We start from the raw sequence: 6544 nt of genomic DNA, 5'->3' as shown, positions 1-6544 counted from the left end.
GTGACTGAAATCACCAAAAGCCAATCGCTCATCGGCAAACAATTTACATCTGTTACAGCATCAAATGACATCCAAACGTGACAAAACTTCTAGGACAAGTTTATAAGACCTAAGCACACATGCCTATGGCCTCAAACCCCACTTTAGGTCAAGTTCCAAAATCACGATTATTAACAGTAGTGGATTTTTGACCTAGTCGTTTTTGACCCAGAATGCATCTAAATGCTTAGCAATGATGCCCCAATACCCCGCCTATGCTTAGTTTTCAATTTAAAAGTTTAAATTCCTAGTTATGATGAAATTAGGCCGCGGGTCGTGGGTCGGCGACGCCAAAAGCTACAAAATATTGTGAATGGCTTACCTCAATGTGTAGAGCTCTTACATGCGGTTGCAATGCAACAAACGCATTCGCCATGTGACAATCGAAGAGGGAGTAGGAAGCACGAGAACGAGAGAAGTGAGCGTCGTTAGCTCACACTGTGTATTTCTTATCCAAAAACTTACAAAAACTGGCTTTTATACCTTAGCCAAGGTTTTTGAGTTGTCAAAAGTAATAATCTGGAGTTCTATCAAAGCTGGAAATTGGCTTGCTGATACAATCTGGAAGCTTGTAGCCCAGCTCATTAATTACAAAGTTTACCAAGAAAATAGGAGTGACAATATTCTCGATTTATCAAAATAATAATTGTTTTACAAGGAGAACTCCAAAACATGGTGTTCGCGTTAGCTTGCAGCTAACACAAACTTGACCAAGTATCTCCTTAGGATCTTGCTTATCCTTAAGACCTAAAGTCTTCATGATTAAGGATCCTTTCAGACCATAGACTTTCTTCCATTTCTTCAAATTAAAGCGGATCCTCCTCAATAGGTGCTTGAGGTGGTGTTCCTTTGTATCGCTTAAGCAAGTGGACATGAAAGCATTGTGTACATGCCAATGCTCTAGCAATCGCAACCAAAAAGAGGTTGGATTGATCTTTTTCATATTTGAAAGGGACCATAGTATCTTTTTGCCAACTTCACATAGAAATTTTGGTGGCCCGTATGGTTACCCTCTCGATCCTTTCCCGTGGTATAATTCAATCGTGCTTTTGGAAACTTAAGCAACACCCAATCATCTTCTTTTAAATCAAGATGACGGTGGTGCTTGTCAGCAGCTTGCTTCTGTTTCATTTGTGCCCTTTGGAGTGCTTCCTTTACCCTTGCAAAGGCTTCTTGCATATCCCTACATACTCATTGGCAGCAAAAACTTTTCTTTAATCCATAGAATAGGTGGAGCTTTTGGACAGCCCTCAACTACTTCAAAGGGGGTTTTACTAGTAGAAGTATGGACAGTATTATTGTATGCATACTCTACTAACGGTAAGTACTTTTCCCATTGATTACTTTGATCTACTTCATTTACATAACATTTAAGTAGATCTAGAATATTTAAATTTACAATTTCACTCTGACATTTGTTTGAGGGTGATAGGTAGAGGAGAAATTGAGCTTCGTTCCCACATTCTCTGCTAGTCCTTGCCAATAGAGACTAGTCATCCATCGATCCCTATCAAAAATGATACTTTTGGGAAACCCATGATACTTGAATATGTGACACATGAAAAGATTGGCCATAAGTGGCGCGTTAATAGTCTTTTTGACAGAAATGAAGTGAGCTTGCTTGCTAAACCTATCAACTATTGTCCATATTCCATTATGCCCTTGCATTGACTTGGGCAAACTAAAGATAAAATCCATGTCCATACTTTCCCAAGGCCCATCGGGATAAAAGATTGTAATAGATCAAAAGGATTTTGTCTATCATACTTGACCTTTTGACATGTTATACATTTGGAAATATATTCATTTACATCTTGTCACATGGTTGGCCAATAGAAATATAACTACATAGCTTGGATTGTTGGTTGAGCACTTCTATGACCTGCATAAAGAGGCTCATGACACTCTTGCATTACCTTACCCCTTAGAGTCTTGGTGATGCATAGGAGTGAGCCAAACATCAAAAACCCATCCTTCATGGAATAAGGAGAAACTTGAATTCCTTGCTCAACTTGTTCATAAATAGAATCAAAGTCAGTATTGCTCTTGTAATCATTAATCATTGACGTGAAGTCCTTATGATAAGCAATACTAACGGCATTCACTCTGGGCTTTCGAGACAAAGCATCTACCACAGGATTTTACTTCCTTGCTACATGTGCAATATGAAAATGGAATTGTGAGAGAAAATTAGCCCATCTCATTTGCTTCTCGCTCAATTTAGTTTGCATCATAAAGTACCTAAGACTTTGATGATCTGTTCGCAAAACAAAAGGTGTGACAAGCAAATGATGCTTCCATGACTCTAGAGCAAGTATAGCAGCTAATAACTCCTTTTCATAAATTCATGCACCTTTTCTTGGTCATTAAGCCTTCTGCTTTCATATGCAATTGGATGACCATCTTGTAAGAGAACATCCCCTAGACTATCTCCACACGCATCACAATGTACTTCAAAAGGCTTAGTTAGGTCAAGCAATTTCAAAATACTCCCACTTAATAGCTTACGCTTGAGCATTTCAAATGCCTTCTCTTCTTTGTCCGTCCACCAAAACATAACCTTCTTTTTAGTTAAGTCGTGGAGAGGACCTGTGATCACTGAGAACTTCTCTACAGAATCTACGGTAACAAGCAGACATGCCTATAAAACTTCATAGCTCATGTAGATTCCTTGGCTGAGGCCATTCCTCAATGACTTTCAGCTTCTCAAGATCCATCTTGATACCACCCTTGGAAATTACATGACCAAGGTAGTGTATCTCTTGTAAAAAGAACTCACTCTTTTTACCATTGATGAAGAGCTTGTTGCAATGCAACTCTTCAAACACTTTTCTTAAATGTTCCTTATGTTCTTCAAGTGTCTTGGAGAAGACAATAGTGTCATCAAAGAACACTCCTGTGAAAGAACGGTATGGTCTAAATATCCTATCCATCATTCTATTGAATGTAGCAAGAGCATTTGCTAGACCAAATGGCATAACTAGGAACTCATATAATCCAAAAACGGTCCAAAAGGCCGTCTTATGGATATCTTTAGGGACTATCCTTATCTAGTGATAGTCACTCTTTAGATCAATTCTATTGTAATAGGAAGATCCTTGAAGCCTACTTAATAGTGCTCTTGTTTAGTGCACTATAGTCCACACATATATGGTATGAGCCATCCTTCTTTTTCACTAGTAACACAGAGGAATAGAATGGTGAAGAGCTAGGTTGGATCATGCCTTTTTCTAGAATTTCATTAACTTGAGCCGTTATCTCTTCTTTTTGAACTAGAGAGACCCTATAGGGGTGGTCTATTAGGTGGAGACGTGCCTGGAACCAAGTCTATTCTATGGTCATCTACACCTCTTGAAGGTGGTAGCTCAACATGTATCGTTTTGAAAAAAAAACAGTGTGCATACTCATCTAGGAAAGACTTAAGACTTGCATCTAACTTTGAAAGAGATTCACTAGCATCAGCAAACATAGACTTACAATCTCTTACAAAAATCATGTACGAGGAAATAGATAATTTCATTGATTTATTGAAAGTTACATGATTAACTAAGGGTATGGTGTCCCCTTTCTTGTGAGTGTGAATAACAACATCTTTGCCTTTGTGAGAAAAAGTGACAATTCTTTCAAGGTAAATAAGCCTAGCAAATTTTCTATGAAACCGTGGGGCGCCTAAGATGACATCTTGAGAAAAAAGAGGAGCGACATAAAATTCCTCGGGCTCAACATAAATTTGCGCATGAACTCGGAGCTTGCCAATCATTAACAGTGTGACCGGAACTTCTTGTCCCTTGAATGCACCTTGTGCTTCTAGAGGAGGTCCCGTCTCTCATGCCTCTATTCCCAGCTTCTCTACTAGCTTCCTCAAAATTATGTTATGTGTTGAACCTAGATCCATTAAAATCAAATCATTTTGATCCCGGATCTTAGCCACACATAACACAATTGACTAGCATTTGGAGAATCATCATAAGGATTAGTTATAACATTACTTACCTTGAGAGGCTCGTGTCATGCATTGCATCGTGGACATTCACGATAAGCACGAACCGTCATTCCACATCTGAAGTAGCAATTCTCTCTTTGGTAGCACACCACCTCTTCAAATGAGAGACGGTTGTTCCCTTGATAGGTCTTCTGGGTAGCTTGCTTCTTTGCACTTGACTTTGCGTTCAGGCGACCGTTACCTTTGTCTCCCTTAGGAGGATTCTTTGACTTGAAGATCTTGTGAGCCACTCTTGTATAGTGGATCACTACAGCAATAGTCTTAGGCCGGAGTGCCTGCATATAGGTGTGCATATCCTTGGGTAAACCGGTGCAAAACTGTTTCTTCTTTTCATAGTGAATTTGATGCTTCTATAGACTGTAGCTTTGAGACATGTGTCCCAAAACTTCTCTATGTAGCTCTAGAGGGTCTCACCTTCATGGAATTTAAGGCTTTGCCAAGCCATGAGTACATTTTCCTCTGCATCATCATCAAGAAATTGTTTCATGATGGCAGTTCTACATGCTTTCCAAGTCTTTGGAGCATCTCTTTGGGCACGCGGTGTAGACTGCCAATGTCAAGCAGACTTCATGAAATGCATCGCGACATTACGAAGCTTGGAAGCTTCAATAGAGCCCACCTCCAAAAGCGGCATTGAGCTGTTGTATGAAAGTGAGAACTTTGTCTACGTTCCCATATGAACCATCATAGGTTTAAAATGAGATGCTCTTCCCACCTTCTTTGAACTTTCGCAACTTCCTTGATCTCTTTCATGCACAATGCTTTTGCCTTGGGTGCCTGACTTTTTGAGACAAACAAGCCCACTTGAAGAGCATTCATCATTCACAGAGGATGAAGAGAGACTAGAAGGAGGAGAAGTGATTTTCTCCCCTTCTTAGGGAAACGTCCATGTGAGCTTGGACCACTTTTGGAAGACAAAGAATCATCGCTAGAGTCTTTTCTTTGCCTCCTGGTTTGTCTCTCCCTGGTGCAATTCCTCCTCCTACCTTGAGTAGGAGATGCATCATTAGCAACCTTTGGTATTTTTCCCTCCTCGAGAGCCTTGCCTTTATGGCTAACATGATTTTGATGAGGCTTCTTTGGAGAACCATCATGTAGCATAGGTCCATGCTCCATCAAAATTTCTTCCGCGGCTTCAGTGTGTATAGGTTCCACACTGAAAGGAGGACTTCAAGCACTTGTCAACATCAAGTCCTCCGTCATCAACAAGTTGTTGATAGACGGCTTAAGATGAGGATCAGCTTGTGATTCTTGTAACTTTGCAAGCAATAGCCTCAGTGCTTGCATACCTTGTACACTTCCCTCATCATCATGGAAATTGAAAGTTTTCCAGTATGATGACGGCTCTCCCATGTTGCTTATCCCACCAACACACTTGTGGCATTTGCAGTTGTTAAACCAATAACTTAGGCTAGACTAGGAGGGTTAACAATGCCGAAACCAATTGACGATAAGAGCTACGAGGCTTATCGGATTGCTCAATATTGTTGAAATCATAGATACCTCCGGAAGGAGAGTCAACAGATCCCCCCAATCTCTCTATGCCACGGAGATGGATAATAACTCCTTTCTATCCTTAGCCTAAGTTATGAGAAGACAATCCTTGCCACTGTGTGGTAGATTGCCCTCTCCTTCAGAAAGAAGAGAGAGCCTTGAGCTCTGATACCAATGAAACTAACTTGCACATAAATTTGATATTTTAAGCATAATTTAATTGCCAACTTACCAATGTAAATAATAGAGGGAGAGAAAAAGCATAAACAAAGACAACGACACAGTGTTGAGGGCCAGATATATGAGGACGACCCCCCCTGAGGGAACTTGTATTGATAACCTTGATTACAAGCCCTCTTTGCAAGGAATTGGAATCTTTTGCCACTTTGTATTGGCACTTAGAATACTTGGTTGCATGTGCATGAACAGAAGAAGAAAGCTAGCTCGCCCTCCCAAGCCCCGTTGTCACATGTAGGTGATCGGGATACTACGGGGAGAGTCAAGAGATCTAGAGATAGATGAGAGTGGCTCCATCAAGACCTTAGGGTTATCTTGAGAGCCCTAGAGAAGACCTATGTGCAGCCTTGAGAGTCCAAAAGCACTCTCACTTGTTGGCTCAAGAGGTATGCAGCTATGGAATTCAACAGCATGTCGACACTTGCAACCCACCACCCTGAAACTGAGGCTAGGGGGTGCTTTTATAGGCTCTAGGGAGCATGGGGATGCCTTGAGGCCCATTTTGTGCCAGATTAGGGTTCAAATTCACTATTGGGAGCCAAAAAAAGAGCAAAATCAAGCCTTGAGCCTGATTTAGGGGCTCAATCTCTATATTGTGTGGGGGGTGTGGATGAGCGAGGTGATCCCCAATCCTAGAGAGAGAAAAGGGGGCGCCTAGGGTTTGGGGCCCTTGGCCTTGCCTTGGGCCACACTCCACCCCCTTTAGCCTCCCTTCACATGCCCTGTATGCCTTGACCCCCAAGCTAGCCCATGCCCCCACCTTGCCATTCC

At 41.2% G+C, this 6544-nt stretch overlaps 1 pseudogene; it reads right to left on the bottom strand.

The window, feature by feature from the left end:
* Window positions 1-2362: 2362 nt before the first annotated feature.
* On the bottom strand, window positions 2363-5395 carry LOC147460486 (uncharacterized; annotated as a pseudogene).
* Between the last annotated feature and the right edge of the window lie 1149 nt (window positions 5396-6544).

Source organism: Adiantum capillus-veneris, chromosome 3, assembly GCF_014529385.1.
Source record: "Adiantum capillus-veneris isolate H3 chromosome 3, ASM1452938v2, whole genome shotgun sequence".
Classification (NCBI taxonomy): Eukaryota; Viridiplantae; Streptophyta; class Polypodiopsida; order Polypodiales; family Pteridaceae; genus Adiantum; species Adiantum capillus-veneris.
This window is presented reverse-complemented; position numbering and strand designations above follow the sequence as displayed.